Here is a 22,888-nt window from a genome sequence, read left to right on the forward strand (position 1 = left end):
TCTGAATTCACAGGCATTTATTGAAACACTCTTGAGGGAATACATTTTAAGCTAGTCTATAAGCATTACGTAAAGTATTAAAAAAAGAGAAACGAACAAAACGTTCATTGAATCACAAAAATGGATATCAGCCGTTCTTGCGATCATTAATTAATAAAATCGACGATCGTATTCGAAGGCACCGCGATCCTCGACCCTTACGTATGAGCACGTTGCCACGAAAACGAGTGTGGTTAGTTTCAGTGCTGATGGGGGAAATACAAAAAATTGAAACAGCGACAATGGAGGTGTTAAGCAAGTTTGGCTGGTGCCAAAGTCGAGGGAGAAAGGTAATTGGATGAAAAAATATCTAGATAACTATAAAAAGTTGAGTTATCGGGATTGTTTTGTAATCGTGGCAATATGAAGCTTCCTGAGAACATCGACGCGCGAAATATTCATTCACATACTGAAGAATAAAGAGAACAAAAGGAAAAAAAACACAAAAAAAACAAAGTCACATATATATGTCGCACAGAGTTCAATCGTAAAGGGGACCGAGTGCCTTCTCTCAAAACTCACTACACACACGTAATATTACTATGATCAATACTCCCGAGGCTCGGACTTCGAGACCCTATCATACAGTTTTAAATCACTAATTTTTTTCATCGCATTGCTACAAAAACGTACAATATTCCTTATCAGCGTGATAAATAGTATTTTTGTTGTTTTTTTTCTCGGGGCTCCGAAAAAAATAGTGAGAAAATATTCTCCAAAGGCCACTTGACTGTCACTATATGCGCTTCTCCTTATTCGCTCCCTATTATGCCATTCGTTAATCGGTAATCGCTTGACTTATTGCCACGTATCGGGACGCATCCGACTGGCCCATGAGTCCTTCTCGCACGATAAAAAATCCCTCTTTTATTGCGGTGAAATTCTTTCTTTATCTCTCTCACACTCTTTTGCTCTCGCTCTCGCTCGCACGCAATTGGAAAAAAAACCTAACCTATTCTACTCTTCATTTTTAATCGTATTTCGTCTACTTCTGTAATCACAACATGAAAAAAAAACTATTATAAATGAAGGAAAAATACATGTGAAACCTGGATCCAGACATCCCACTGTGGATACTGGAAAAATTAATCGCCAAACGTGGTCCCGAGCTCAGGTCGTTTTCCTGCAATAGTTCGTTTATGGCAAACTCGCCGATATCAAATAAAATATCGATTACAAATTTCTAACTCCGTGAGTGTGTCCACTTAAAACACTCGCGCATTTTCGTGTACAAATTTGCGTACTTTCATATCGTATGAAAATTCAGTGGTCCATTAATGAAAATTTCAATTCAAGGTAATAAAATGGAGCTAATCAGAATTTAAAAGGCGGTTCAACTGTGTTTATTCTATTATTGCAATGCAATGAGAACACGTCTATACGATTTTCTCGCACTTGCATTCCTCAGCTCATGGAAAAACAAAACTTAATAAGTACGAGTACACTATTTTTAACATTGTTTTTTTTTTGTATCACACTGGTTCGCTTACATCTCGAAGGTATAATGTCGTATATCATGTAGCTACGAAAATCCGCAGATTGAAAAATATATCTTGCCCTTGGAATCGCTCATACAAGCTGCCACATTTGAGACCAAAGTTCCAGTGGTTAAGCGGGGCATTTCTCCGAATTTTTGTTCCAATAACGGCTCTTTTCTAAGGAGATAAAAAAACGATTTGATCCATTGCGCACGAATAGAACATATCGCGAAACTACCCATTGCATACCAATGAATTCTAATGCTGCAAATATTTCGAGTTACATGGTATACTGTTGATTGGTGTGTAATTACTAATCGATAACACACTCTGATATGGGAATGCGTAAGTTTCGCCGGATGTCTAAAATTCTCGAAGCAAAAAAACCTTTAATTAATATGACTTAAGTAGAACCACAAAATCTGGTCATTATTATGGCATTCTTGTCCCTCAACTGAATTTCCTTATATGCAAGAAAGAACAACAACATTCCTTTTTTCTCTTTCTCCCTCTCCCTCTCCCTCTCTCTCTCTCTCTTTCCGTTTTCTAGTATCTCTATTTTTCTAATCGTAAATAACTCGTGGATCAGCGAGGCACTTGTGTACGTCAATCCGTGTCAAAGGAGTTCGTTGTCTCCTTGGTGTCCAGACATCAATTTGTCAATGATCATAGTTGGAAGGAACGAATGAAGTTGGGAAATTTCGTGAATGGCACTCGCCAACCCGCTCGTGAGTTTGTATCATTTCCAATGATTCAGCTCTGATGCTTGCTACGAATTTTGATTCTTCAAAGACTCATTGTCGGAGATCGCTCAGTTTTACATTCGAACCACGCACTCTGTTCCCTCTTTGTCTCGCTCTCCTCCCGCTTCAGTCCTGTGGTTGAATCTGCAAAATCAAACGGAAAGAGGAACGTTAAAAATACTGATTGAGCACAAAGAATGACGGCTGCAATGAAGGATGACAGAAATGATGACATCGATACTTGATTCGAAGTTAATTGACAATTTTCAAAGGTCAGGAAAACATTCATGCCCCTGTAATCATTAAACCGTTCACTTGTGATTGAAAAGGCCTTGCTGCTGAAGGGACTGTCACTATTTTTAATCCAATATCCTTCCATCCATTACACGAATTGTTAATGATTGAATCGTGAATAAAAGTGGGAAGATGACGCATGTATTAATAGCATACTCGCCTGGAGCATATTTTGATCGATATAATCGAAGAGACTGTGAAAAAGCAAGTAGCTGCATCCAGAGGGAGAGAGAGAGGTTCGCGGTGATTTCCTCCAGTGGGCAGGAAGAGTGGCGTTCCGCGTAATGGCCCAATTGGATACATCGGGGAATAAACGAATAAATGGAAGACGATTATGGGCAACGCTATTTTCGTCCCTTCCCTCAAATTATGTTAAAACGATTGCAGTGGAACGGTAGACTTTGAACCAATAATTATGCGTAATTTAATAAACGTGCGGAGCGTAGGTACGTCGTGTGAAGAAAATGGGACGGGAGAGAGGGAGATAGGGATAAAGATGAGAATGGGAGTTCTCGATCGACGCAAGTTGGCATATAACGTGTTTATGATAAGCAACCTCAACCCCAGACTCGAAGCAACGATGAAAGAAGACCATGGCGACGAGGACGACAACAATGACGTCTGTACGGTCTAACTATGAGGCCTTTACATTTGTTGTCTGTTATTACAGACAGTTTGATCGTATCTTTGGCTTGAGGGTAATGATGATAGTAGTCACTGCCGGAGTTTCTCTCTCTCTTTCCGTCTTTCTCAATTACTGCCAATGCGTAGACGGCACGATTGCCGTGTACTTATACCACCGCTAACTGCCATTCGAGCAATAGTAAAAAGTTGCTGCAGCTGCATCGCAGGCTAGAAGCGTCAGTAGCGGGCAAACAGTGTGAATTGCTCCGGAAGTCTCGTCAACCGAAGTCGATTCGTGAAAGACAGTATACGAAGAGGACGTCCAACAACTAGATCCAGAGTTGCGTGATTAAAGACTCATCTGTTATTACCCTCGTAGAATGTCAATGGACCTGGATCCTGGAACTCAAATCCTAGACGTTTGGATTCCGGTCTCGAATGATAAGATTGTTATAATACAAGTGTGATTGATAATTCGCATCCAACTCGAAACAAAGGTATTTCGAGGTAGGTAGATATAGACGAATGGTCGCCTCAGGAACTCTCCAGATCGAAGAATGTGACTCACGACAAGGAGGTGCACACTCACTACCGAACGACACTAGTACTTTGGCTACTTCAAATCGAGCATTCACCGACCGATATGTTTGGAATAAAAGTGATTGGATTGCGTGTGCGTATCGACGGTTGCGTAATTTTATATGCTATTCAGTACTTTCATAGCCTTCTTCCGCCGGTTCTCCAGCGAGGACTCTTTTCCTACCGATATACCACTATTCTCTTTCTATCAATGGAGCTACCATAACACTTTTTATTAATTCCCTATCACATTCTCGTGGAATAATACAATGGCGTTTTTCATTTGCAGATTTTCTTTTCCAGTTGGAGAGCAGTTAATACAAAAGGACATCATTACTCCCCGAAAGTCCGCGATACCGGGAATTCCGTATCTTTCTCTCTTTTCTTCTTTCTGATTCCGCAGGCTCTATATTTTCTCTCTCATCAATTTGTTCTTGTCGATATTCCACGCCATAAATGCGTTGCGTGTCTATTCGTCGTTCACCAGGCGCCAACTTCGCTAACTTCGCTATCGGCCGAACTCTTCCTCCAATATCTTTTGTAATACGGTAAGCGATCTCATGACTGCAAAAGTCAGTGAGAACCAATATCACGTCATTGTGATCTCCGCCGTTCTTATTGAGTAGTTTCCTCGCACGATACGCCAGTAGAAGGAAGCGGATTCTTTTTTTGCATCAGCTAGACTCAAAAATAAATTGGTTTCGTGAGTGTCAAATCAATGGCGTAGTGCTCCTGGAAATAGTTACGACCGCACAGAGGTCAAAACCGTGATTATATCGGACGAGAGAGAGAGAGAGAGAGAGAGAGAGAGAGAGAGAGAGAAAGCCGGAGTAGATATGAGTACAGATGAACAAAGAGGGGAACGCGCGCATGACGGCAACGACGATACATGCTTGGCGACAGCGAGGCAGACGATAGGTCCTGAAAATCGTACCACAGCAACAGCAGGAGCACGTACCTTTCTCCGAAACGATAACCCTTCTTCGCCCCCTCTTTATACTCGACGTCACCTCTGTCACGTTTGTTTTTCTCTCAGCCTTTTTTAATTCTCTTCTCTGCATTCTCCTCGAGCGTACACAATGCCAATGTGCTTTTATACTTATTATCATACACAAAGACTAGTCCATTGACGCGGAACTCGACAAACGTCTTGAGGCACACGGACACTATACTTTTTTTTCGCTCTCAACAGTAAGCGTGCCCAGAAAGTCATGCTTAAAAATGAACCAGATGTTCTTACTCTGAAATATTAGAAAGCTCGGTACCAGACAAATACGGAATGTTTGAATCGTTGGTGTGATTATAAATATAGCCCTCAATGGGCGATCAATACTAACAATGACGAGCTATCATCGGGATCATCCTCAGAAAACCTAAAAGGGATAAAAACGCACAATCGATATTATTCGCGTTGGAATCCCTTTGGTCAAACATTCGTCCACAGTATGAGCAAAAAAAATCTTACGCATTTGTGCGACACGCAAGAACGAAGATAAGGGTATGCTCGTTTGGTGACAGTCATAGTAGTCGTTCTCGCATCCACCTCATTTCATTCAGTTTGATAGTTTCGCCAGTATGACCACCCAAGCGGGTAGCGTTTATCGCATCAAAGAGAATATGCAAGTACCAATAGGCGCGTTGTCGAATGGAACGCGCGGTGACGTTTCGAAGACGCGAAGCACTCGCACAGAGGAAGTAAGCAAGGTGTGTCGCAGGCTCAAACTCAGCACAATCGTCTAGCTACGCCATTGCATATTTCAGGGTAAGAAAGGAAGAGTTTCCGAGTGTGAGTATGTGTCAGGGAAGAAACCACGCTGGAACCATAATGGCCAATACCACATGGGCACCCGTGAATATGTGAGCGGTTGGATAAGTTAACGGAAGGAAGACAGACAGCGAAAGCGAGAGAGAAAGGGAGGATTGGGACAAAGCATATACTACAAGTCCAACCCACGCGTTCTTTCTCTCATCGTACCGACGCGGATACCTCTCATCATATTCGTATCCATGTATGCGAAGATAACAGCACTGACGGGCTTGCAAAAATACATATACGGGTTCCTTCAAAGTAAATTTATTTTGCTTAACGAGCAAAGACCTGAGCTACCGTTCAGACTCGATGAAATCCTAACAGGGTTTCTCACAGTAATTTCTAAAAACTCGTTTTTTGTTTTGAAAATTGTCAATCGATCTATTGTCCGACGGTGCATGTGCTGCTCGACTTTTTTACGAGACTACGCAAAAGAATAGCGTTTTCATGGATAACCTCAGAGATATCAGAAGTGATTCTCGTGTTCGTATCTTCGTATGCAATAACGAAAGTGGAGTCAGCATCATATAGATGAGTATGGGGTAATGTGGACCACTTAAGGAATTTAACGAGTTATATCGATGAACAAAGGGTCATTCACTTATTTTTATATCCCAAAATTGATTCCACCTTCTTGTTTGCCCCATGGTCCCGGAAACAAAAAACAAAAAGGAAAGTTCAATAATAAATCGTCAGCTCGTTGTAAATTTAATCCCCAAATAGACTCATTTGATTAGTAAGAGAAATAATCATCAAGAGAGTATGAGAAAGGTCAGCGTGATTAGAGTGTAACTCCTATTACTCGGGGATAGAGTTTTCGTTCACGATTTTGCACGGATCTCAACCTCTTACTCTTTATCTCTGTGGTCGTGGAGAACCTTTCATCTGTCATGAATGAATAAATTCTTATGGCACAGGCAAGTAATCAGTGGCAGCGGGATATATATAATCATTTATATGTATACATAAGTGCAGTATAAGTTACTGTTGGTTAGGCGCGCGCAGGTCTGCGATTACAACCCATGCGCACTCGCTTCTTCACACTACGCTCATCTCCCTCTCTCTCTCTCTCTCTTTCTCTACCATCGTTAGTTTTTTCCTCCAGTTCCACTGTGTCATCTATATCGGGACGCATATATATGCGACTAAATGTGGGACTTTGCTCACGAGTGCAGTGATGCTCTCAAAGGCATCGGATGAATAGCATTAGTCACACTTGTTAATTCGAACTATGTGTATCATTCGTAGGTTAGATTCTTGTTGTTCAAAGATATCACTCTGTGAAGTTAGAATCGCGAATGGCGCAACAGCAAGCAAAAGCATATATGAACGATGAATATACACGTATACATATCATACGAATACATGCATATAGGAAGAGAGATATACACGAAGAGCTCACATTTTACAGGACACGATGAATTAAGATTGCAGCTATGTGTATGAGTAGCTGAAGCTATCATTGGATTGGTTATGCCATCGACCGTATACTACAAGTGACGTGAGACTACATCTTGTTTACTCCCATTACTCTAGGTCATTCCTGATTTTATTTAATTACCGAAATTGTCAATTATGCATTAACAGTGCGTACTTCTATCGATGGGAATTCGCGGAGAACTCAAACTGTCAGCTCGTCGAATGATCTTCTAGCAACGTGTAACGAAATTGATGTTAAACTACCGATGGCTCGTGTGTATCGTGGCTGTGGAATGACAAATGAATCTATTATAATGGTTTCAATCGTGTTTGTAGATATGAGCTATCGGTACTATCGAATTTGAACATCTTGGGCCAGAAAAGACCAAAAATAAGTGCTCACGCCGAGGGTCATTGAGCTTCTTTAAAAGGCACGGATACTTACATCATTTCATTATTACAATTTTATGCTTACAATTATGCATTTGAGCCGCAAAGTTTAACTCGGAGAGATACCATTTTTCGGGAATTCCAGTAGTGTTTTATGACCGTTTTTATATCCGCGCATATATAACCCGAGTTTTTTACCTTGAGGGTTTCAAAGGCAGATAAAGTAGCAACTGCCACAACAATGGAATCATTACCGAAACTCGGGAAAAAAGTGGCGAACGAAAAGAGAGAGAGAGAGAGAGAGAGAGTAAAAGAACGAAAAGAGCGAGGCCAACGACCTTCTCGGTCTCTCCGATGTTCTCGGCCACTTATGCAGACTTGTGTCTGGTTGTTGGTCCTTTATTCGTTTCTGCTGCCGCTGGCTAGCTCTTTCTGCGTTGAGCTTGAGCAAGAGCTTTGCTCTCAGTATATAATCGAGGAGAACGTAAGACCACGAAAGAAGGTGCGCACGCACTCATCCGGACAGAGGGGGCGATAAACCTCAACTTTATGCACTGTTACTTTCTTCGGACAGCAGAAACGGGCGAATGCAATCGAATGAACTGTATATAATGTGCTATATACCTATATTTTCATACATGTATGTGCGTGCACGCGTACGTCCATTTCGTTTACATACATATATCGGCTCAAAGAAATAAAGAGAAGAATCAAAGCGCCGACCCTTGCAGAATATATTTTAAGGCTTACTCGAAGTGAAAAAGAGAAGCTAGCAGAGCCAAACTTCTCGCTATTTTCCTACCTTCCTCCCCTGCTGCTTTCATCTTCTACTTCATCATCGAAAGTTCACCTAGCACACTTCATTCCTTTCTTCCTATTCCTTCTTGGTACCGCTTCTACTTTCTTGCCTTCTCAGGCTACCTTCAATATGGAGAGTAAAATAAGCCGTGCGTGCATTTCACGGTTGTCGAAGCATGGAAAAGTATGCCGCAGAAATTCACTCTTTCTACGTGCATTCTCCTTTCGCATTTTACGTCCAGACACTTTCTGCCTGGTCTTCTTTCGTAGGATGGGGAACGCCCATTATAAACTCGGACGAGGAAGTCGAGAAAATTTTTTGTTCGATGACACTGACCCAACGATGAAAGGAAAAGAAAATTTCCTCGAAATAGCAACAATAGAATTAATAATAATCTCGTGAAAAGCCATAAGAAATCATGCCTAGGAAAAATACGTTTCTTCCTGAAACACCCAGGTTTATGTATGGATGAAACATGAATTCGTATTTTATGATGTACAATTGAAAACGCAACTACTTTCAAACAGAAAATATTATGCTGTGCGTTCATAGAAATTTTTCAGAACAATCGAGGCGTGTCGCATGCACTTCCATTTATAGGAATTTTGATGCTCTGGTATTCCAAAAGAAAAATAGATCTAGAGTTTGTGGATTCGACAACGAACGAGCCTTATCGAAAATTTCATTTGTAGAATACGTACAGAAATTTAAGACTCGAGAGGCTTCGGTGACCAAAGGACTGTAGTTGATTTTTTAAGAAAAAGTAAGTCATCGAATATGGTGTGCACAGAAATTCCATGCGGTGCTGTGTTCCATCAAGTCAAATCATCCGTATAGGAGGCCTCTCTTTCTTTTATCCTCGAGTTTGTCATGCACGAATATTTTGATGATCGGCTGTTTTTGACACGCCTTGTCTTACAAGCAACGTTTGGAAAACCGAGAAACATATTCTCAGAGTCTCTGAAGTACACTCGACTGATACATACGGCTCTTTTCCACGAATGAGAATGACAACATCAGCAGCAATTTGAAGTATTATAATGACACGGAGCTTCTTGGAGTATACAAATGAAGGGAGCTGATAATTTTTTACAAACTTTACGATTCAATGCCCATAATTTCCAAAAGAACGGACATCCAACAACCCTTCTAATTGTCGTTCGGTTTCTCGGAGAACTTACAATCTTGACACGTTTTCGGCTGTATAAAATTCTCGAGCTCAAGGAATCTATATATACGGAATGAACGATTATTTCGTAACTCCAGTCTTGCGTCTTGCGATGGTGACCAATTGTAGCGGTACGGTCGATCTATCCTTTCGTTGTACGACAACGAGACTTGCACGGAATTTGGTTACCTCCACCGCTCTCATGGAACAAACAATTGCTAATGAGTTACGAGTTTGCGACTAACTGGCCCTAGTTGTGCTTATATGTCCTCCAGTCGCAAGAACATTCCTTTCTCGGGGGCCTCTAGATATGAAAAAGCTGTGACACGAAGCTGAGCAACTCCTCCGGCTTTTTGATTAATTGTTACTCACTGCGAGCTCTTGCAGGCTTATTGAATTACCGGATGAAACTTTCGAAGACGATACTATAACACGTATACGAAAGCGGATGAGAATAAAGAGAAAGAGAGAACTCGTTACACTTTGATAGGTTGGAAAAAGTTGTATTTTAACTCCGTGCGTAGGCGAGGAGCAAACTTTAGTTAATCGAAAGGGCGTCCATTGTGTCACACTCAAAACGACGCAGTAACGGCCACTGACTATACGGCTATACTCGAATGCATGACGAAAAAAGTGGAAATGAGAAAAAAGTCAAACCACTCGTTCAAGCGACACAAAGCGCATTATATTGTCGCAATCGACCGACCCAGATCACATCCTTAGAAAAAAAAGAGAGCAATAAACAGGAGCTGGTTTTCTTTCTTTGCTTCCCGGAAAAACATATGTACTTACGTTTTCGGCCATTTTGTCGGTCGTTGACGATCCTCGTATATGCGCGCTTCTTATATTCTTACAATAAAATCTGATAGAAAGCATTTTGCGAAAGCGTACAAAGTTGATTATGTTATCGCAACGCCGTTGTGGGGAGGCAACTCCGGGCTATTACAACATGTCTCCATGTCGACGATCATATGGTTATGGAAAAATAATATTGCTAGAGGCAACGAAGAATATGAGTTCACAGATTTAGTACTAAAACAACCTGAAGCTTGCTCAAATTTGTAAAGTGGTGTAAGATGGAATATCGAACGCTGACGTCCATGGGCTCGAGTCTATCGACTCGGCAGAGAGTTCTCGTTTATGCACGATCCCGGTGTAATTATTCGGTGTGTCCGCGTGATGCACCGCGTCGCGATGAAAAAGTGATTGTTGGAAAGTAGCCATCGTAATCGAAGTGATGCAAGACCATTGCACCGAACACGATTATGATTATGATGATGATGGTGATGAAGATTATACCGACGATGATGTTGATGAAGCAGCGTCAAACTATACCAAGAGGCATGAACTTTCTCAGCGGAAGCCGAGAATCCTGAGCTTCGAGAAATATAATATTTGTGGATAGTTCAATGCTGGCTTTCCTCTTCGAGGTTAAAAAGAAGAAAAAAAAACCCTGTACACCGGATAATCAATGATAAAGAACCGGGAAATGTCGGTACCTATCAAGCACTTGATGTAGGTGTGCCTTCGCGCAACACAATATCGGTCTATCGGAAGCTTTTTTTTCCTATCTTCTGCACAACGTGCACACTGCGGGTAAGTTACTCCGACAGCTCTGATCTAACGTTTCCCGCATCCTGTGAACTCATGAGCCCCCATCCTTCATGGGATACGAACTAACTGCACGTTGAGGTATCGCGGTGCATCGTGCGTTCCTCAAAAGACAATGCAACCAAATCCACACATATGTACAACAACAGACGCTACACTTCACCTTACTTTTCTCTGTACACGAAGGTCGCCGTTAATCGACCCGTAATTAAAATGGAGAGATTTCATGGGACCGTATCGGTGAAGCACTTTGTAAAGATATAAAATGCACTCTGCATAGAAACGTATACCATTAACGTAGACGCGTATGGAAGGCAGAATAATGGCCAACAATACATATAAATAATGGGGGAAGGGGAGGGGGTAAAGGACTCTGTGTATTCCCGGTAGTAACACGGAGCACGTGACTTTGACCCTCCCGCAAAGGAAATAACAAATACCAATTGGATAGAAAAACCTTAAACGAGAAAGGAAAGTTAGATTCGTTGGAGAAGCTCACGGCTTTGCAAGCCTGTGTACGCATCTATTGATGGAATGAAAATGCCGAGTCAATGGGCCATTACAAATGAGCTGAAAGGAAAATTGGATCCCTAAGATTTTTTTTACGATGGTACCCTCCTTAATTTTTCGATCAGCAACATGATAGTCCAGAAGTGAAATGACGTTCCGAGTTCTCATCGCCGTGAAAGTCACTCTCGAATGAAAATATCAGCTTGAGTTATAGTTAATAATGAAAGTAATGATACCCAAGAAGAAATTGTCCCATCTTGAAAGAATAGCATGCGTTTCGATATCAGTGAGGACAACAGAGAACTGGAGGAGTACGAGGTAGCGAATACTCGAGATTGGAAGTTGGTGAGAACGGCGAAAACTCGGTGCTTCGCTACTACTTCGTCCGGTTCGTATCTGTACGCATGTACCGTTGAAACTCGAGATGAGAATAAGGAAATGATGGAGAGATCGAAAAAAAGGAAAAATGAAAGCAATCTTTCATAAACGTCGAGTGAGGTTAAAAATCGAATGCACCAAGAAACACGCGCTTAGCGGCTACAGCTCAGCAAGATAGGCTCTGACCGAGGTGCAAAAAACTTTGATGGTACATAAAGCAAAATCACTATGAGCAAAGAATTAATGTGAGCAACATGATGAGGAGAGGTGGCTTTGTTTTGTTTTTGGTGCTGTATATACACGCCTTGGATCTTCCAAGAGGCGTTCAGTTCTCGTCTGTATATTCTCAGCCACTCATATATATATATAGATACAACGTCGAGCAATAAATCCGGGAGCTGAACCCAGGAAGAAATCACGATGATACTAAGAGAAGCCCGATGTCACAAGAATAAGGGCTCTACCAACCTATAAGACAGCTCGTAATTGAGTTTTAACTCGAGAAAACGATCTCGACGAGTTTGAGCGCAAGCACACATCTGGATGTCTCAGTTTTGCTGAGTACCCAATGTTGTTTCACAAGATAATAATTAATTATGGATAATCTCCCATGAATTATGGCTTTTCTCGCTACGTAGCTATAGCTCAAATATGATAAGACTTATAAATTGGAATGAGGAGAGAGCAGAATTTCAACAGAAGCGTTATTCCTCGTGTTCTTGGTCATGTGACCTTGAATTAAGCAACGCATCAACGGATTTACGGATTTGACGATTTTTGTATTAAGACCTCTTCTAATACGTTTCTCGTTCAACGAAGTATTCCCTTTTTAATGAAATATCAATGGCAAAGCTAATCTCGAGCTTCGTTTTCTTTGGATATGAGGATTTTTATAGCGTCGGTAACGCATTCAACACTTTCACAGTTTCTCAGCAATCGCATGAGCTTCTAAAGTCATACCTTTCAATGCAAATGGTATGATTATCTACGCATTTATTAGCCGGCACGCCAACTCTCGGTATGTGATGTCTATCCAAAGTGCTCTACGCGAACGGCTCTCAAGCTGGAAAACAGCCAAGTACGTGTCTTACAGTTGTGAATAAAGGTGATGATTCGTGCAGTCAAGGACTCAAAGCTTCGTGACGGATATGCTCCGGCATTTCACGCGCCAATAAAATTATTTTTATTTTAATGTAAGATTACTCTATTATTTTAATGTAAGAAGTTGTTTCAATCGGACGATCCAGATTTGGGCTTTTGGTCCGACCGAAATCATCGCGTCGAGATATGCATCGCTCCACGTTTTTCGCTTACGGTTGACCTATCGCAATAGCTAGTAAAGAGACACCTTATTATTTTTAAAACTTCAAATTAACAATAGATAATGGATTTATATATTATTTTATTAGTATTACGAAAGTCCATGATTTTTCAGGTGTGTATCGTGATGATTTATAGAACATCATTTATTATAAAGTTTTTTAATGTCATTCTCATTTGACTCACATCGTCCAATCAGCCATACTCATAATACATATGGCTTGACCAGAAACATTGTCTTCAAACAAATTTATTTTTTCTGGCATTCTGTTTCTCGGATAAAAACCCTCAATTCAACTATTCAATGAATACAGTTTGACGGTTCACATATTCAAATCCGTTTCGTGTTATTCGAGGTTATGCAGCGATGCCAACTTTACGCAGCCAGAGCGGTAGTAGCAGAAGACAACGGCGCACCACGTAATTACTCGATTAAATCGAAGATTTTTATTTTATTTGTTTGGCAAATTTCGTTTTTTTTTTTATTCATAAATGATCCTCATCATTTTTTCAACATTTGAGAATTCTTTTTTAAAAGATATCTAATCGGGAAAATTAGTTATTCATGGCTCAAGTCTTTGTTGGAGCTTGGTCTTCATAAGCTGTGTATTAAATTTCGAAATTTTATCGATTATTTATTATTATAACTAGTCAATGATGCGCTCAAAAATTTTGCAGGCATTTTCCTGTGCACTTCAACTATGAAATAAAAAAATATCACGTTTGTATCTAAAAATGAAGTTTGCGATAGATCAACCTTAAAACTCTAAATCCTCCAAATCGCTCCAAATACATTCACGATGAAATTATCTACCGCTCCCATATCAACCTGACAATATTAAAGACTATAGATAACGTTAATTTGTTGAATAAAAAGGACCAATTTTATAAACAATATTTCCTGAATTTTTTAAAACTCAATATTAATAATCAACTCGATGGTAGCAGAGACACTTCAGGGAAAAGTTGTCCACCATCAATCTACTCGAACGATTCTTTTACAATTTAGTATAATACTTCCTTACATAATTGATCAGATACTAACGAGAGATTTTTTTCAATTTTTTATTATTATTAAATTTACAATAATAAATAGGCTTATTTTATAGATGTCAAACCGGTGTTTTTACTTCTAAGTGTCACTAAAAATAAAAAAATGCTGAAAATTGAAATTTGCAAATTGCTTCCTCAAGATGGTCAAGATGCACGGTGCTCAAAGCTTACTCTATGAGATGCTATATTTTTCATTTTAGCTTCCTCATAGAGGAAGCATTCAGCATTGTTCTAAAAGCTTAAGAAAGCAATTTGTTACTTTTAATTTTCTTTTAAATAAAATTTTAACTCATTTATCGACTTTTAACTTTTCCAAATTTCAAAAACATATATCAGCTCTATGATTTTTTTATAAATTTGTATTAGAAGTACAGACTTATTCACAATATCTTACAAAATTTCCAAAAATTAAAGCGGTTAGATGATTTTTCGAAAAACTCATATTTTCGAAAAATTCCAAAAATCATAAAATTTAAACCGCTCAACCGATATTTCCCAAATTCAATACCAACCTTCCTATAACGATAATCCATAAAAAAAAAATAAAAAAAATAGTAATAAATCTTAACATTTTCGGAAGTTGGAGCGTCGATACCCTTTTTTTGAAAATTTCAAAACGTCGTAGGATTCGTATTTTTTTTACAAATTCTGACAAAATTATCAGAGAATGGAGAGCTTGTACAGATTATCATCTGTGCAAAACCGTAGCCCTATATCTCAAATCATTTTCGAGTTATTTTTTCCGGTTTTTTTTCCAGATATGATTTTTCGATGTTTTGGGACATTTTGAGCACATTAACATTGAAAACTGAAAAAAAAAATTTCATCATCACATAGCTTACTCTATGAGGAAGCAAAAATTGAAAAAAAATAACCTCCCTTAGATATCTGGTCAAGTACGTAAGGAAGTAGTACGCAAAATTGAAAAAAAAATCGGTCGAGTAGATTTGAATGATTTATACTGTTCAACGGTGGACAATTTTTTTCAATACAATATATTATAATGTCTTAACCAATAAATTAACTTTGTATTATCTGTAGCCTAAAAAATCTGTAGTCTAAAAAAATTCTTCAAATTTGACTTTTTTTCACCGAATTGACGTTACCCTGCTCTTAAAGCAATTGGATTTCCAGCACAAATTGAAAAAAAAATATTTCGTGCCACTGGTAATAATATTATTTCTATTTCTCACGCGGGCGCAACGAACCTGCCCGGATGCTTTTTCCACCGTACAGCCTGACAGCATGGGTATGTGGTACCTGGTCATGAGAGCACGTATAAATACCTTACACGTACTAGCTAGATCGCCTCGCCTTCCGGGTGACTGTTGTAACGTTACGAACAACAATAAATCGATATACACGAGTATGGGTGAGATAGGTAAAGGGAAAGGTCGATAGAGCATCAATCTGTTTTCTCCGCTTCTCGGTATCTGTTTAAGATTCGTCGCCCGATCGCTTCCTCTCTTTCTCTCACCTCTGTTTATCTTATTCAAGAACTACTTTCGCATACAGGCTAATAGATCGCGGGGCGTAAGGAAACACGACTTTCTCATGAAGATAGTAACCAAGTGTAAAAGTATTTAATACTAGTCATAGTTCCGTAGGCAATGTGAGTAGTAAAATACGATTGTATATGTATATATTATATTAGGTTTGAGACGTGTTTATCTCTACGTGTGTATATGATGTTGCTCCTGAGAAGACATCGATTGCCCGGCTATTGGCTCCGGCTATAATTCTCTCCGGGGGTTTCGTACTCTCGCGTCCTTCGCGAGGCTACGTGCCTCCGAGAGCAAGAAGAAAAAAGAGAGTGAGAGCGTATTTCACGTTCAGGAGACGACCACAGTAATTTAAGTTGCCTCGACGTTCGAAGATCACCACAGGAAAGAGTGGTCTGTGTGTGTGTGCGTGTGCAAGAGTTTCTCGAATTAGTCGAGCGGAACGATGCTGCATGTGCATGTTTCTAGTCGCGATGCGTCTTTACACCCACGTACACCCTCTGGGCGAAGCGAGGGAGTCGATGACGATGATGCGATGGAAAAGATGACGAAGAATAATTTGAAGAAGGCAATAAGAGGAGACAAGAAAGAAAGAGAGAGAGAGAGAGAGAGAGAAAGGAAAAAATTAACGAAAAGGAAAAAGGTGGCAGTACAAGTCGATATATTAGTAATGCTCGGGGCAAAACGTACTCGTTCATTGCCAAGGCAAAAGGCGTAGTCTACTCTTCGTGCTGTCACGTGCCTATGTCGGAGCTTGCATACATGTGGTGTTCCCTAGGAATTGGGAACTGCCAGCAGGCGTACGCTCTTCCAGCGCGACCATATCTATCCATTATTTATACCTCTTTATTCATTATTCTCATATTTGTTTATCTCTTCGTCAAATTGCTTTTTCCACGTGCGGTCAATATTCCCTAAGGAAAAATTAACTCCGGCCTCAAGCATTCGTCCAAGTCATAATCCAATGAGCTCAGCTATGAAATCGGTACACGCTCACTCGGTTCGATAACACAGGGGAAAAGGACTTAAAAGCCTTTTATGAGCGAACAATTTTGTGAAACAACCCTCAAACGCGTTCAGCTATTTTTATACAGCTTCGCGACGATCATAATTGAAAACAGGTGCTTTCCTTATCTTTGCTGCTGCACAAGACCCTTCGGAGCTTTTCTCCGCTTCATTGTTTAATCCTATACCGTATCGAAATGCGATTCTCGATCAAAGTCCCACAACGATGACAATAAACACCTCTCAGGGAATTATCTAGGCACACGCGCGCATCATTACTCATCTTGACCGAAATATCATCGCGAAAAAGTTATTATGCCTGTAAGATTCACCGTCCTAATTTACTTCTTCAAAATGCAAACAGGGTCGTTGGATCCTCGAACGAATGCGAGTGTTCAACGCAAACGTTCAACACACGTGCAAGTCAAGGTAATAACAATATTCTAGAGGGAGCAATCCTCAATAAGCTCTTTTTTTTGGATTACACCTCATCGAGTTTCAGTTGATTCTAAGCATCGATGGATGGTCCTCGCTTCCGATTCCCTTGATCCTCTTATCTTCTACAACGTAAAGGTGCCTGTCCACGTGAGAGCAAATTTTGAAAGTTGTTCTCGAAAGTACTCTCACGACTAAGAGTAACATGCCTGTAGTTACTCTCGGCAGCATGTCCACTGGCGAGTACTACTCTCGAGAGTAAATTCTGAAAGCTGCTCTCGAGAGTACTCTCACGACTGAGAGTAACACGCCTGCAGTTACTCTCGGCAGCGTGTCCACTGGCGAGTACTACTCTCGAGAGCGACTTGACTCTCACGTGGACAGGCACCTTTAGTATGACCCTTGGAGACACCTTGTATATGCACACACATACGTTAATGCAAATTTGAGAGCCACGACGACCGGAGAACCAGGATCCTGGTTTGGCAACTCTCTCTATCTCTCTCTCTCTCTCAACGTGGCAATATAAATCAATAGATTCGGATTTAATGATGGAAGATGAGTAAAAAAACATGCCGTAAACCCCTTTGGAGTGAATAATGATGACGATACGGGGAAGATGCGACGAACTGATGAATTAAACGACACGATCGAAAAGAGTAAGTTAAACCTGTAAGGCGTGTGTGCGGCTCTCATATGCTTCGCTTTTGAGAAGCAATGAATAATCGGTCCTCTCTCGATCCCGATCACATTTTTTTCATTCAAATTTACGAGTCGTGCAGAGCTAGAGCAAATATAGTTAGGAACAATCAATCAACCCATTTAGTCTGATCCGTATAGATTAGATTTGTGTTTTAAGCATCGAACAAAAAAAAACTAAATGCTCGTGTGTATTCTAAGTGAGGAGAGAACCGGAGTATACCGTTATGAGATGTTGCCAATGTGCTGCCAGGAACGCAAGAGCGCCTCGGGCGATGATTCACTGATTATAATATCGATTAACATCGTTGCGCGTTATCGGCGTTCTTAGATATGTCAAGAAAGCCTCTTCTCAATAGAAAGGCTACTCAACGCTAGGAAATATTGAACAGTAAAGCGATAGAAGAAAACGAAGACAGTGACAGTATTTATAAGAGATAGCTGCAAACGAAACATTTTAATTCGGAAAAAAAATAATGTAATACCTAATATTATCCACAGATTTGCTATCAAAGTCTGAAATAAAAGCTTTGAATGGTTTCAATCGCTATTCCATTCTCATGTGTGTTAACAGATTGTAATCGATGTTTTCTATAATAAATAATGTCTCAAAGTCTTTAGAGAAGCATCCTTTATCATGTAAGCAGATACCCATAAAATCTTTTATCCACATGAACGAGAATAGCATCATGGGAGTCTGAGAATTTACATTTGTGAGCAATTCGAAGTCACTGATGGGAATTCACGAGAAATCAGATGGATCACGTGCTAAAGGATCTGCGAGGGAATTAAAGCGAGAGGGATAAGAGAGAATGGTCTGGTAACAGTAGAGAGACAGCGAGGAGCATGAAAGAGCAAAGGGGTTGGTGGCGTGTTCACGGTCGAGACGACTTTGGCATGGGACACACGAGCCATAAACATGTTTGAGCAGAGACCACCCACCAATGTGTCGTGGTCGGTGGTGGTTGGTGGTCAGAGCACACACTTTTTGCCAAGAACTCATGGCTGGCAATCGCAGCGTTCGAGGAGTTTCACAAGAGTCTTATCGCTGTCGTCGTCATCGTCGATGCTGCGAACTTGGCCATTTTCCCAAGTTACTTGCATAATGAATTCACTTCTAATATTGGCGGTTTATTGCGAGCGGCAAATGCTATCTGTATACATATATTACGTACGTTGTATAGATACAAAGAGCATGTTGTACATGCGGATATATATTATGGTCCATCATGCCTTGTGCAAGTAAGACAGCCATGAATCAAAGCTTCATCCGTGGGTAGAGGTAGATGATCCTGAGAAAAAGATTTGTGAACATTTTTAAATGTGACCAAAAGCGGGAACGAGGATCTTTAACTCCTTTCAAACTTGTATGTCTCGAAGATCTTCCTCTCTACTGAGATATTTTGCGATCGCAATCAGGGCATTAATCAGTTGAAGAGGGAATATTTACATCCATGAGAAAAATGATATAGTACCCTGAAAGTTCCCCTATCTCGGTGTAGCCGTGAGCATATCTAATTAGATTTTTTTTTCCAACGGTCTCTGGAAGATTGTCCGTGATATTCTGTGATTGGCGGCACATAGAAACCGGGATAACGGATTGCGAATAAGAGAAGGCGATCAAGAGCTGTTCTGTTGTAGCTCGTTCTAGACCACGGAGAACCGACATCCGTCACCGATGCGATTGATCATCGGGCGATACGCAAACGGCGGATGGTGATGTGGGACTTTTTAGTAAAACGAGGAAAACGTATGTCGCTTATATAGATATATATATATATATATTATATCGAAGGAAAAAACGAATTGTGATGTATTTGCTATTTGTAAATGTGTTTAACTAACGTGCGATCGAAAAATAATGTGTTCTGGGGTGTGATGAAAGAAAAACCGATCTACAGCTAAGTTACGGTATCAATGTTTTATTCTCAGGATGAGATAATAAGTCGGTCCTTGAAGAGCGGACCAAGTGTGAGCAAAAAGATGAAGAGTTGTCTCGTCGTCCGGCAATCTACCATATCATCGATCGGAGATTGTTCACCTACCGGGGACAACATGACGCGTACACGGGCATCAGTATACATTAGCTATTTCAAAGGCAAGAAGCAGAAAGCGGATGCTTGGTGGCGGCGAGAAACACTCGAGGAGAAAAGAAGGAAAGGCAAGGAAGAAAGAGAGAGAGGGAGATGTGAACGGTCAACCAAGTGGAGAAGGACGCGGTGCCATTTTAATCGGCAGATCCTCTACGGGCGTGGTTCATCAATCCTCATTCCCCAAGGGACGGAGCCGGGTGAAGGATTCGAGCGAAATAACGTGAATGACTTCTCTGGGACTCACAAAGTAAAACCCAAGGACACCCGCGAGTTCTTTTCGCAACATTAAATACTGTGCATCTTCAGCTTATCCTAATTCCGTGTTTAGTTATTTCTCGTTTAATTGAAAGACTCGGATGAAGATACCCCTTACAAATCGTTCTTGCACGCAAGCTGAATATTCCGGAAGCCTTCATGTTCATTCGTATATCCAAGATGATCGCGCGTATCAAAGAATCAACATTCTAACATTTTTGCACATACTGTGTAAAAAATAAAAATTTTGGTATCACTTATCAGCGCTATATCTCTTGTACTGTAATTCTACACCCATTTACTAATGAGTATCAAATTCCCAAGTTTATAAAGTTGCTCTCACAACTATCCATAAACGACGGATCTTTGCAGCTAGGACCAAATGCAATCCATTTTTGTATTAATGGGATTAGAACCTATGATTTTACGCAATTGTATCATAGAAAAAGCCGAATCCGATCATCGTCTCTGCTGACCATTATCATACAGGAATTCTAACAGCTTGTGAAGATAACGAAACGTTTTTGTTTGGATAGTTCTGAGACGATAGTAAAAATCAGGCAGATCTTTTTCCGCGCAATCTTCTTTATCATTCGACGACGACCGGACTTTGTGGGAATCTGAAGATTCTTGCTATGGTATATCGGTGCGAATAACGGTAGAGGACCGGATTCTGTCTGAAATATGCAGAAGCGTCCGGTCAGAGTACACAGTTCTTCGCGGTAGGCACGAAGAAGCATTGGAGTAAAGGGGGAAGGATGGGAAAGGAGCGAGCACAAGAATAAGGAATGGGTCGATATATGAGAGAGAACGAGAGAAAGGGAGAAAGAGACCGATCATCCCGAAGAGAACCTGGAGCTTGAGCACACGACCGAAGAATAAGGAACCGTGCACGCTTGCGCGATCGTTTCTATTATTTGTTCAACAAATTTGTGCACTTACTCGGGAGTGTACTAGTCGAGATTTCTATACAGAAAAGGTATGTGCACATTTCCTTCTTGCTGTTTCTCACAACATACATACACGAGGAACAAAGTGGAATATGTGTGTGTCTGTGTGTGTGTGTGTGTGTGTCTAGGCATCGAAACGTCTCGCGGAGAAAGAGAAAAGTGCACTACGAATGACCTGCTGCTGCTGCGGTGGTTTTCTCGTGCTGTATATACGATAACTTTATGCATTGTACCGTATGCAAGAAATATCGAGGAAAGCAAAGCGATGAAGAGGAATAAGAGAAGGAAGATTTGCGCAAGCTGACTAGATTCACTTGATTCTAGCTGCATAAGGTAAGGAACAACGTTTGCAATGATCGAGTCTACGTTCCGAGAGAGTTGAGAAGAGAGAAAGTGTGTGTAAGTGTGCATGCGTGCGTGCGAGTGTGACAAAGAACAGGACAAAGACAGACACAGGTAGCAAACGAAAAAGACATGAAAAATCTAGTGTATGGAAACGATTTCTCAACACACCGCAGATTATATAGATTATGTACAGTACACTCCCTGTCCCTATACATGTAGATGTGGGCGAATTTGATTGTAGAAGTGTAATAAACCCGCAGCTCTTCACACATCTACTGATCAACCATGTACTGCTGCTGCTGCTACTGCTGCTGCCCATGCATACGTGCATAGGTAGAGTAGCATACGAACGCGTATGTGAGAGAGTTCCGTACCTTATAGTACTATATACACTGAAGCTGCAAGCCAGCAAGTAGTAATAATAAAGTAGTAGTGGTCAAGTTCGTAGCACGGTGCGCCCCGTCATGGTCGAACAGGCTGATCAACCGCCTGTGTACTAAGCTGGCTACTGGTCACTCCTCCTCCTCCTCCCACGCACAAACGCATATCCATATGTATGTTAGTAATATACACAAAATGTTGCTGCCTCTACCATATTGTAGCGAGCGATACAACTACATAATCTTAACATGGATGCAAATAACTCGATGCTTATCCTCTGGCAACAAATTTGACCGTAGTCCTGTATGATTTTTGGATTTCTTTCATCAAGCCCTTATATACATACAGAGAATGAATACCAGATGAGTCCAGTATAATTCCCCGGCAAGATATTACGAACGATTCGTATCTTCAAAGTCACACTATACACGTAAGTAAACTGAACAAAATTTGCCAGCACAAATATGTCACTCATTCTTAGTTTATATCCGCAGCTTCCCTTCTTTTTTCGCATCATGCTTCATCGCATTTCCCTTTCCTGTTTTCACTTTCTTTGTAGAGCTTGCATCGCCTCCTTCGTCAAAGGTTTTTATTCGGCGCGCATGTGAATGCTCAATTAAAGGGATACGAGAGTAATTTGTCATAGAGGATTCGGAACGATTGATTCATATTCGCCCTATCACCACGTTCTCACAATAAGTCAATAAGACATGTAATTAAGCTACCCCACGTATGTACACTTTTTATCTACTTGCAGCCTGGTGAATTTGCCCAATTATCATTTACACGTGGAACTTCTAAAAGTGCGTTAGCTGCTGGAAGATCCTTGACCTCCCTCCATATAAAAGCTCCATTTGACTCCACTGCGTTCGTGCTAAATGTTATATGTATATGCAAAACGAGAACATCATTCCATTCATTCTTAATCGATCATCAGAATAATTGTCAAGCGAAGCACATCGAGAGCAATGTGATTAATAATGGTCACAAGAGAAAGAGACTCAAAGT

The 22,888-nt window shown here is 40.6% G+C and overlaps 1 protein-coding gene across 4 annotated transcripts in view; it reads right to left on the bottom strand.

Annotated features, from left to right (window-relative positions):
* Nucleotides 1-22,888, bottom strand: part of sano (serrano) — a 125,214-nt gene continuing 102,326 nt past the window's right edge. For all 4 annotated transcript variants that reach the window (XM_043421542.1, XM_043421543.1, XM_043421544.1 and 1 more), the window contains one exon: nt 1-2,404. The gene's annotated coding sequence lies outside the window, so the exon portion shown is untranslated. The remainder of the gene's footprint in view (nt 2,405-22,888) is intronic.

Source organism: Venturia canescens, chromosome 6 (genome assembly GCF_019457755.1).
Source record: "Venturia canescens isolate UGA chromosome 6, ASM1945775v1, whole genome shotgun sequence".
Taxonomy (NCBI): domain Eukaryota; kingdom Metazoa; phylum Arthropoda; class Insecta; order Hymenoptera; family Ichneumonidae; genus Venturia; species Venturia canescens.